This window comes from Anser anser (assembly GCF_964211835.1).
Source record: "Anser anser genome assembly, chromosome: 2".
Classification (NCBI taxonomy): Eukaryota; Metazoa; Chordata; class Aves; order Anseriformes; family Anatidae; genus Anser; species Anser anser.
This window is the reverse complement of record NC_139721.1, coordinates 59325138-59337711: the sequence shown is the minus strand read 5'-3', so window position 1 is coordinate 59337711 and position 12574 is coordinate 59325138. Positions and strand designations below refer to the sequence as shown.

Genomic DNA, 12574 nt, shown 5'->3' with positions numbered 1-12574 from the left:
AAACTTCTTTACAGAGGAACATTAAGCATTGAGCAAGAATGAGAATAAAATTATAGTTAGTTTCCTGCTGCCATTGCTCACATATCCAGGGCACTTCATAGTCATTTCAAGATTGCTTCAAGACGCACTTCCACTTAGCATCATCATTTTTGTTTATCCTTGTCTGCAGACGGACCCAAAACTCATACTTGCTTTGTTTTGATATAGGATCTCACCTATACTCAAAAGAGATGAGAGGGTGAGAGGAAGAAGAATTTATAACCTCCAATAGAAAATAAAAATATTAGTTTCCTTGAAGATTTTTGCTACCTTATGTCCTAGGATAATCATTTGTATCCTAAGATGTTCACAGGAACATAATTCACCTTTCATGCAGATCCCAAATTTTACACTATTAGCATAAATGCTTCCATTTCCTATTCCCTGCCAGAATTTCCAAGTATTGCCTGATACAAGAGGACTGAACTACATGAAAAAGTAAAGGACTGGCCTTTATCAGATTACATAAATTTCTGTGCCAACAGACTTGGGAAAGATCTAAAACACCATCCTGATGTCAGAAGTCTAACCCCACTTCTCCTTAGCTGAAACAACTATCACCTTATTTCAGTAAAGTCATGCTGTAGATTCCTAGTAAATAATTCTATTATAAAATAAAACTATCATAAGATAGTCTAGAGTGGCAAGTAGCAATAGCCTAAATCCAAGCAAGATATACAGGTGTAGGATGATGATCAAGGAAAGTATTCAGAACTGTTACAGAGAAAAGAAAATCTCTTAATAGTAGAACCAACCTCAAATTACAATTACCTCTGGATAACGAGATCAGATAATACATTGCTGATAAAAAACTTCTGGTCCTTCTAAAGGTGCTTTAGACCTTACCTGTCTTTATGTGACATTTCATAACTCTCTCACTCAGTTCGAGCTCCAGCTGTAACAACTCAGCATGTCAAGAGCTTATTTTCAAGTGGGGAAAAAAATCACATTTTTTTCTGTTTGGGAGTCTGTGGCCCATGTTATAGCAATCTATAGTCTTCTTTTTGAAGTACAGTTGTAATCTAAGTAAACTACAAGAAATAATTACAAGAGCATATTTCCATTATTTTAGCATAATATTTGATATGACAATATGACTAAACAGTCCCTGTCAACGTAATTTAAATACAATGCTTCATTGTATTTAAATTAAAACGTGTTTTCATGTATGTTTTTTTTTTCTTTTTGCATCTTCCTTATCTTATTAGATGTGAAAAGCTACTAAATTGCAAAATACATTTAATTTAAACAAAGACTCAGATTAACTGTGTTTCATTGCTCCTTCTCAATGTAATTTCACATTTTACTGATCATTTTCTTTGGAAATGCATTTAGTTCTTCTCAGAGAGGGTGCCTTTTGGGAACAATTCATTCAACTTTCTCTTGAATCCATCATACTTTATCACAGACCTACAGTGGACATTTATTTGTTTATTATACTAAAATCTGTTCTGGTCAGGGAACATTATAATAATGGGCTTTTCTAGGACCTGCACTATCCACTTCTGTGCTACATAAACATGTGAAAACTACATGTATACTAGGATGCTGGTGCTCAATTTGTACATTTAAATAGGTTGGATAAATCTTCTACAATTATAGAAATATGACTTCCAAATAGGATATTACATCCACCTCACTACAAAAAAAAAAAAAAATAATAAAATACAATTCCACAGTAAATAAGAAAGGAGGTCCAGAAAAGAAGAAGAAAAAAATATGATGCATAAAATCTCAAGTGGGATATTCTGGGATATATCCTACTTGAATTCTTCCAAACACGTGCCTCCCATATGAAAGGGAGAGGGAAATGATTCTGAGATTCCAGCTATTTAATATTATTTCCGCTGTGCAGAGTCCTGGAAATTGCTTGGGCAGAGGAAAAGGTCTGAATTTACATAATTCTGATTCTGTACTGCATTGTGCACTACCTTCCTGTCATTTAATTTCTAACTAGCAAAAATAGAAGCAGAAGAGAGTGCTACAAAATGTAACTGTTCACCCTTTTATTTCCAAATAATGGCTCACATACTACCATCTGTTGTGTAATACTAAGCAAGCATTAATAAAACAGAGCAAAAGCCAACACAGTGGCAAAGAGCAGGGGCTCTAGCAAGTGATGCCCAAGCAGCTGAGAACAACCTTAAACCAGAAATAAGAAGACAGCAATATATAAAGCAATAGCTATGTTAACTTCCATAACTATAACAAGAAAAGCGATTAGGAGCCACCTATATGCCAGTCACACTGAATACTGCTGTCACTCTACAAAAGGAGAAAAGCAGACACCAGCCCACTGCAGATGAACAGAATACAAAGAGGAGTAACCCAAAGGAAAAAAAAAAAATCTCCCCTAGCTCAGTTTTCAGTCATCCTATCTGCAGTTAGCTGGGGCTCCTTTTACATGGTTAAATCCAATTGCCACAGAGTAGAAGTCTTGTTACAGTTTCAGACAAAGACAGATGTGGTTTGGCTTGAGGAAAAAGAAAAAAAAAGCAATTCACTAATTCACTGCCTGAAAATCATAAAGACCTCTGGGATTACAGAATCGGGACCCCAATACAATTGATAGATCAGGGCAAGCTGAACACAGGGCCCGCAGAACAGTCAGAGCTCCTGCTCTGTGGGGCTGTGGGCTGCTCCAGCCTGGAGCAGGGACAGTTTCAGGGGCATCTAACAACAGCCCCCAGTGTTGGCATGGAGGTTATTAAGGAGATGGAGCCAGTCCCTTCACAGCTGTGCATGGTGGGAGGGATAGGGACAATGGGCATAAACTGAGACTAGAGGTGTTCAGACTGGATGTAAAAAGTAACGTTTTCCCCACAAGGACAGCCTGTCAGTGGGACAGGCGGCTTGGAGAGGCTGTGCAGTCTCCATTTCTGGAGGGTTTTATAATCAACTGGACAAAGCTCAGAGTAACCAGATCTGACCTCATAGCTGGCCCTGCTGTGAACAGGAGGTTGGACTACAGACCTCCTGAGGTCCATTCACATCTGAATGAACCTTTGAACCTAAGAAAGGGATGCTAAAAGATCTGCAAGTCTTTTGGGACCCTTAGGGGTTTGGTGAATCCATATGGTATTAAAGCATTCAGAGCGTTTAAGGTGAAACACGTTTTCCTACAGTTCATTCTGCACAAGAGCAGCACATGATGATCAAGAATAAGAACATGATGCAAGACACTGAAAAACAAGACTTGAGGGAAAAAAGTGCTAAGAGGCAGAAAAAAAAATTATATTGCATGAAAGAACAGCAAAACTTACAAGACTAGAGGAAGAAGAGAAGGGAAAAGAGAAATTAAAAGATCAGAAAAGTGAAGGAATAGATCATACAAAAGCAATATAAATTCACAGAAAAGATTGAACAGTTTTTCCCATCTCTGCATGCAGATTTATCCCTGGAAGAAGACGAGTTGTTATGGTAAAAATGCTCTCCAGGAATTTTGCCAAGGAAAGGCATATCAACCTCCACATTATGCCTCTGGGGCAGGTCTCCAGCTGCCATTTCAGAGGAATAAGGGTTTAAGAAACTGCTACTGAGTAAATTATGTTCATTATTGCAAGCACTAAATGGAGACCACACCTATACAGCAGCAAGGACTTTATCTGATAACTTAAAAGGCGGATTACAAAAACAAAACAATAGGGACAGAATGAATGCATATATTCAAAATAAATCAGGATAAGTAATGTCAGGGCAAGAAAGTAAAGTTTGATGGGATATGTACAGGTCTGATAGCAGAGAGATACTGAATCATGTCTTCTTGCCCTTGAGATAAAATCAAGATTTAACACAATGAAAAAAAAATTCAGTATTTTTAGAGGATGTATTATGCAAATTTATGTTATCAAATACAGTAACTATTTAAAAATCTCAGAACTTAAATAAATATAAAAGAAAGATAAATTGTTAATCTTTACCTCAACTCTCTCCTTTTTCTATGTCATTGCTATTGCTAAGTATTGCTAAGTGTCACTTATTGGTGATTTGTAAAAGGGTTACCATCTCAGGACCCAGACTTACGCTGTATTCTAACTGGCCACTTACCACATAAGCAGTTACAAACTCTTTACCTTGCCTTCATGAAATCTAAAACAATTAAGGATAGAACACAAACTAATTTGATTAGCTTTTGTTATGCCACTTCAAATTCTGCAATGTTTCACATTGTATAAATAAAACCTATCAGGGAAGAATAAATATATTGTCATGCTATCTACTTTTAATAGGTGAAAAATTAGTTTTTTGTCAGGCCAAGTTACTTTCTCTCAAACTTTGCTGCTGTAATACTGCAAGAATTCAAGAATTGAAGAATTGCTCAGTAATGTATAAAATCAACCAGTTTATTTACATTTTTTTTTTTTGGGGGGGGGGGGGGAGCTGGGGCAGGGGCATTAGCCTGGTGTTTTAAAGCAATAGTTAAAATCTGATCAGTTTCTGTGAATGTGCCCCTCTCCCCTTAATAAGGATTTTTAAATGCTTACTGAAAAAGAAATGCCTTCACATTTTAAAGAGTATTTTTACAGGCAATCATTTGTAATAAAAGTTAAAAAAAAAAACAAAACACAACAACATCATCAACAAAAAACAGTTCTCTCCAATCCCGTTTCCCTGCTATCCTAAAGAATCTTTGAAATATGTTTTCTGATTTGACCCTTCATTTCAATGTGCAAAGAATATCAGAATGCTATGTTCTTATACCACTAAAAACTGGCGGGGGGGGACGGACCTCTGTAAAAGTGAGTGTTGAGAAAGTTTAAAATAACAAATGCTTTAATACTAAAAGACTGCAATTTGGAATCCAGATTCACACCATGCTAAATAGATGGCAGAGAGCAGAGATGGTTCACAACTGAAATAAAACAGGCTTCCCAATTATCTTCCCAAATTTCATCTACAATAAACAACAGAGACTTTTAACACCAAACTTCCTGCTATAGTTACTAGGTATGCAAAGAGTAGCACTGTTCTTATGCCTGAGAAACAAAATAGGGCATTTCATTAGTGTACTTTAATTATCCAAGTAGTGTAATAAGACAATACTTCACAGTGAATGTATAAATGAATTAGATCATTGTATGAGTTTTAATAGCCTTTTGAGGCTATTAAAACATAGTGGACAGTTAGAATCTGTTTTCATTTCTCAACGTTTTCACTTGTAACATTCTCAAAGTATGTAATTATGCCCAGACCTGCTCTAGTTTCAGCCCAAACATATTCATTAATTAAAAGGAACACATTATTGCTATTTCAGTAAAGAGGAAAGGAGAAAACTACTTTTCTAAAAACTCCTTTAAATCTTCTTTTTGCTGTACTTAAATTGGCTGACCTGTAATAATTGCCACTTATCTTATTAGATTAGCTCAATTAAAAGTAAGTGTTTATTAACATGGGATATATTTCAAAACAAATTACAAGCAAAGACATGCTTACAAAATTTAATTTCATTGAATACAGTGATAGGTACATAATTCTTATTGCAAAACTGCAAGATATAACACTAGCTATGAAGTGTATCATTGCAGTTTATCTCCTGACAAACTGAATCAGGAGTGTAGAGGATATAAGCAGCTTTCAGTGCACAAATTATTTTGGCTGTATCCAGGATGTATACAATGCCAGTGGCTGAGCCTTAGGTTTAACTCCACTTCATTCTCCCTTTACACTGTAAAAGCCCTAAAATTCAACTGAAGCTCCTTTTAGCCAGATCTTGAAACCATGGGGAAACCTTGGGTCAAAACTAGATAGGGAAGGCTGGCTTACTTCTACTGTACTGCTCACAGAGGAAAACAAGACATGATTGAGAGGTACCTTACACTGCAGTTTTTAGGCACCCTTCAGATACTGAGGATCAGCTGGGCTATCAAGAGCTATTTTAAGAAAAGAAGAAAGGACGTTAGACAGGAAAGGAGAAGGGATGTCCTCAGAACCCCCTCGTTTCTGCCCCTGCTCACTTTGGCCCAAAAGGAGAGCAAGCCCCACAAAAACACAGGACTCTGCTGGGGGATCTGCAAGTGGTATCATTCTTGTGAATGCACAGAAGAGATAGCCACTATCCTAAGTTTTTTGTTTCATTGATTAATACAATAAAAACGTAATAATAATAAAACTAAAAAATTAAAAAATTTAAAAAATTACCCATTGATTTTTAAAGGGTGATATATGCCTCAGTGTCTTTAAAAATAACCTCCTGTCCCATCTCAACAATGCAAAAACTGAAATTTTGATGCTGTTCTTCTTAAGCACAAATGCATATATTCATATTAGGCTTTTCAGATATTCTGAAAGAATTATTTAATAGCACCAGATTAACTGTGACATTCTTCATGCTCAGTAGAAAAAATCATCAACTGGATGAAAAATTAACGTATAATGAAAGAAAAAAGTTTAAATTCAGTGTGTACATGTGTGCATACACACACAATCAAAGTGGTCCAGAAGTCTCTAAGAGAAAAATGAAAGAGAGGGAAAAATAAAATAGAGAGAACCTGAGGCAAAAGAAAACTAAAAATATGCAGTAATAAGAGAAAGAAGAATTGGAATGATGCTGAACAGGAACGCAGCCATTCCTTCAGAATTTTTTAAAAGAGATAATTCTAATTTTTTTACAAACTTTTTAAAACATTTTCACTTCATTCACTTATAAAATTAACTGAAATTTGTTAGCTGATCAATTGAATTTACCTTAGTTGTCACTGGGGATAAATTAATTTTGAGTATCTATTATGACAATTGCACACAGCTATATTTTCAGCTCTAATGAATTTTTAATAACCTTCTTCATCAGCCAGTGATTTGAATTTCAAATTTCCTTCTGTGAAGAAGTAAAAATTAGGTAGTTTTGTGCCAATTTTCACAATATTTTTCTTTATTACATTGTAAATCCTCCCTCACTATAAAATCCAAAACTTAAATGAAACTGTTAGTACTTGTAAGACTTATTATATTTCACCTGTCCTTATTAAAAGAAAGTAAATAACAGTGACAAACTTGTCTGCCCTCCGTGGTACACCATAACATGATGTTTGTATGTCTGCTTCCTTTTAGTACACAAGGAAGTATGCCTCTTCGCATTTCTACATCAAAATAGTAAACATTCCCTCCCTTCCCCCCCCCCGCAACACACTCGCACATAATTCAGAGTAATGAAAAAAATTGTCAATAAGAAAAAAAAATATCCTCACCTAATGTTCTTTGCTGATGTTAGCAAATAGCATGCTAGATAATTAGGTCTTTAACATTTGTAATGAACCTTATGTTGTATACCTACATTCTCCAATTAAATAATGAAAATAGATACACAAAATATTGGGAAACAGCAACAACAACAAAACAAAGACAGACTCAAATGCTGAAGGCTAGGAAGGGAACATATACATATTACATTGAATACGAGTTCTATAGGTCTAGTCTACCATGTTGTCTTCTTGTTGTTTGTATGGCAGTGAGTCCCACCAGGTCTGATTCTGAAGCTGTGTGTTAACACAAATATACCTACATGTTTACTGGTAGCGCTTCTATATTTATTATGATACACGTTGTGTTGATTATATGATCACATTTGATTTTTCCTATTTTTCACCTCAGAAAAAATCACAGAATCACAAAGTGTTTGAGGTTCGAAGGGACCTCTGGAGGTTGTCTGGTCCAAACCCCCTGGCTTGAGCAGGGTCACCTAGAACCTGTTGTCCAGGATCATATCCAGACAGCCTTTATCTCTCTTCAAGGATGGAAACACTACCATCTATTTGGGCAACCTGTGCCAGTTCTTGGTTAGCATCACAGTGAAAAAGTACTTTCTGATGTTCAGAAGCCACCTGCTTTTCAGTTTGTGTCCAATCCCCTTTGTCCTGTCACTGGACACCAATGAAAACAGCCTAGCTCCATCTTCTTACACACGCTCATTAAGAGGGTTTAAAAATTATTTTTTATTCTCATGATTTCATACAGTTTTTTTTACAGTGGTAATACCCTGGCTTCCCTCAGCATTTTTACATAACGGTCAGCGCACAAATATGTTTTACACTGATTGTTTCAGAAATATTAATTTCCTTTCACACCTTCCTCACTTCTGAGAAGTGAAGATTATATTGACAAGGAAGGAACAGAGCAACTGTATGGTGAAAACAAATGAAAGTCAAAAAATATCCTTTAAACTTTCAATTTGAATTTGAGACACCCAGGATTCAGCTTCTCAACAATACTTATATTAAAAGGAATGCTCAGTAAGTGTGATTCCTCACAGCAGCACCCAGTTGTTTTAAAATCTCAATCACTTCTTTTTTGATCTCTCCACTAGGAGCAGTGGAGACCTCCTTTAGAGACCTCACTTCCCATCTCTCTTCTCAGAAGTACTTCTCCACCAGATTCATCTGCGTATGTGGCACTAAAACACTCCCAAACACAGGCTCTTCTTATTTCAGCACTTGCCGCTCCTGGCAAATGTCTGAGAAATGCACCCATCCTAATTACCAAAACAAATGAGGCAGTGTTATTAGAGAGAAATTTGCTTTCGTGCAAAAAATCTGAATGACCCCACTTAATATGCATCCATCCTGCTGCACTGATACTCTTTACCCCAGAAATGATTGAGCTGAAGAGACAAACTATGTCCATACTGTTTGCCTTCTTGTCACCCTCCCTCCCATTATCTGATTTTTACTTCTGTATCAGTCTCTTTGGTTTTGTGTAAAATCAGCTAGAAGGGATTTCAGTCTACCCTTAAAAATACACACACTCTTCAACATCTTTTGGTTCCATTTTTTCCTTCAGCATTTCTCATCTCAGATTCTCCTAGATCAACTAGGTTTCCATCTGCTGGAAGCTCTTGATGTTTTAGGTGATAGAGCCAGTCTCTATTCATTTGTGCCCAGTGAGAGGATGAGAGGCAATGGGCACAAACTGAAGCACAAGAAGTTGTCCTGAATATGAGAGGACACTTCTTTACTCTGAGGGTGACAGAGTGCTGGAACAGGCTGCCCAAACAGGTTGTGAAGTCTCCTTCTCTGGAGATACACAAAACCAACCTGGATGCCATCCTGCACAATGCTGTACGTTATCCGGCTTGGTAGGGGGGTTGGACTAGGTGATCTTCAGAGGTCCCTTCCAATCTCAGCCATTCTGTGATTCTCCCAGATATCTAATCAATAAGGAGTTCTCATAGAGTGCCAGTGCTTTATTCTTTTACTTTTTTTTTTTACTTTTTTTTTTTTTTAAGCCACACTCTAACATTTGGTATATTTTTTCTCTAAGTTTTAATTCCACAATTTCCTTTTCCATGTTACCTAGATGTAAGAGGTACATACGGAGAATGTCTCCGTGATCTCATCTCAAATACCTGACCCTACAAAAGTCTTCAGAAATGACAAGTAGTTGTTAGAGTGAATGTCAGGTGTTAGCCCTGAAATAACTGGGGGGAACACATTTCATTACTCAAGAGAGAAAATTATCTGAATTTCCATCACACACGAAGCTTTACAGATGACAGGAGACATTTTAGCTGTCAAAGTCAGAAGTGTTTCTAACAAACATGCACAAAATACAAGCTTACAAAGTCTTTAAATCTAGCCAAAACATGGCTAGATTTTCATAGGAAAAGCAGACTATACATAACCGACACACACACCATCATGTCCTCAACTGTAAAGCAATAACACTAGAGCAGTTCAAAGAAAAGGTCTCTTGAGACTGTTTTAAAAGACACTAGGAAGGTTAAGTATATTTTTTTCCTTCACTAGAAATAACTGAAATATACTCAGGAGAGGACAGGACCAGTTTGACACAATGCAAGCAGCACAGGGATATATCAAGAACTTGTAGTCACTTTAATGACATACTTCACAGTTCACAGAGAAGTCTAAGTTGGAAGGGACCCTTGGCTAACATCTGGTCCAACCTTGAAAGCAGGGCATTAGATAAGGATACACAGGACCCTAAAAAGCTAGTTCTTCAATTTTTCCAGTGCATAGATACTGACTTCTCTGCCCAGCCTGCTGTGATGTTTAATTGTTCCTATGGCGAATTTCTTTTTTCCCCTTATATCTAGAGAATTTCCCCTGAAGAAAGCTCTACCCATTGTCTCTTTCCCCGTGCCTCCTTGTGAAGAGAGTATTTCCATTTCTGTTCTCTTCAGAACTGGAAGGGTTAACAGAAAGATCTCTCATACTGAGAGAAATAAATCAGTAAGTCCTGAAGTGTAAGCCAGATCTCTTATACTTCAGGCTTTTCTTGTCTGTGCTCCAGGATAGCTATATCTTGTCAGAGACAGACCCAACTCCTAGAACCTCCATTTTACATGAACATTACTTACCTCATTAGTAAGAAAATGTGTGCATTAACTGGAGATTTTACAAGAAATGGAAGAGTCCACATCAATTCCCACAACGGACTACCATTAGTAATTCAGCTACATTGTTCTTGAGTTCCCTTTGGCCTCCTGAATGAATTTGTTCTCCATACTTTGTTAGTGACCATACTGCCTAACTGGGGTTGAGTGCCTATGATCAAGTTTATCATTTGCATGTACAACTTTTTTTTTTTTTTTTTTGGCAAACCTATTGCTCCTGATGTACCGGAACCTGCACTTATAACCAGTTTTGACTCTTGTTACTATTTGTTCTTCAAGCTCTACTTTGTTCTTTCTAAATCTACTTTGATCTTTCTAATTCTGTTCCAACAATTAATTGGTCAACTTTATTACGCTTTCTAGCCTGTTTGGATACACTTCAGATTTTTAATTTTTTTTTCTTATCTCTAATAACTTTTTCACAATATTACTTAGCCATGCTGACTTCCTTCCTGCAACCCTTTCTTAAGGGTTAACCCTAACAGGCTTAACCCTTAACAGTACCTTAACAGGTACTCTCTGATCAGCATGCTTCCAAAACCTAAAAGAATTTTACATTTCACATACCTTCTAATATCTTCTACAAAAAAAAAAAAAAAAAAAAAAAAGGGAGAGAGATTGAGAGAGAGAGAGAGAGAGAGAGAGAGAGAGAAAGCCTGCTATTTCTTCCCTCTTTTAAGTTGGTAAAATTGTGGTGTCTTTTTTCATCCTTTTCTGATACTGTAAGAACAGCTCCCAAGAACATTACCATCCCTGGGATGGATATGGAACTATTGCCACTTTATGTCCTCTTTGGAATAATGGGAGTAAACACAGCTGTTTTACACAACCTCTACAATGAATGTTCAAGGGAAAACAATACAGCTAGGCCTACTTACCTGAGCAAGAGTGTAATGATTTAAATTTACAATAATGATAAGTTATAATTAGATGCCAGAAACTGGAATGTTTAAACTAATTCACTGTTACTGTCAGGAGGCACTTGTCTTTAAGGACTAATGACATTACTGGTATTTACAACAACAACTAAAAAATCTCTAGGAAAAACAAAGCAATGCGTAATAGCATTAGAGAATTTACAAAATAACAAATAAATCCAGATAATGTCTGGATGCAAGAAAACAAGTAAACAAATAAAGAACAACAAAAACCAGTCAATTTTCTATAGAGGTCAGATTATCTCCACATTAATAAATATTTATTTAGGATATGTAAAACAGAAGATTTTAGATCCTAGCTTTGTACTACTAGGCCATTTTTAAAAAATTATTTTATTTTTTTCCTACAGTGCCTTCTGTAATTTGCATTGCCCAGTCAGTACACAGGTCTATCACATGAGTGTAGGACACAGGCAGCCATCTAGGTGAAGTACCTTTGTGTTTAAAACACAAATTTGATTTAAGTTGCATTTCAAGTTCAAATATCTGTGGAAAAGTGGAGATGCTTAAGACCTTGATGATTTACTTACAAGGGAAGTATGTTCCTGGATACTGATTTGAATGCAGATAAATGAAAGGTATCAATTTTTCACTTGTTTCTACTTGAAATGTAAAATTTCCTCCTGTAACTCTTTGCATGAGAAAGAAAACATGCACCATTCAGCCTCGTAAGGCTATGTGCTATTCACAGACCCTCTCCCAGAGTACCCTAGAGTGATCTGAAGGACACGAGTTGCTAGAGAAACCCAGTAAGTTTTGGGCCACTTCTGTACCACCTTTTTCTTCTACCAGTTACAAAGAGATTAGATGGCAATAAAGATCTGTGTTGATGTAAATAATTCTAATATTCACATTAGGTCATAATGAGTCTTTCACCCTTTCAAGCATGTTTTCTCTTCATACGGAGTCAGGTTTGCAACCTATATATTAATCTTCCTTAACAAAAACAACAACAACAACAACAACAAACAAACATCTTTCATTTCTTTAATATATTTTTTTCATTGTTTCTTAGAATTCAGAGTTACCCTTCTTCAGCTCTGCACGCCAGATACCCTGCTTCCAATATATTTTGTAAAAAAATAAAGAAACAGAATTTCAAAACACGGGCTAACATTTTGCACTGGATAACAATAAACATTTTTTGATCTATTTAAAAATCTAACAAAGCAATAAGAAGCTCTAGAAAAAAAAAAAAAAGAGAGAGAATGGGGATATTTATATTTGTTCTCATAATGACCTGCACTGTTCC

General features: G+C 36.3%; 1 protein-coding gene across 4 annotated transcripts in view; it reads right to left on the bottom strand.

Annotated features, from left to right (window-relative positions):
- Positions 1–12574, bottom strand: part of DOK6 (docking protein 6) — a 238630-nt gene that overhangs the window by 128700 nt on the left and 97356 nt on the right. The window lies entirely within an intron of this gene.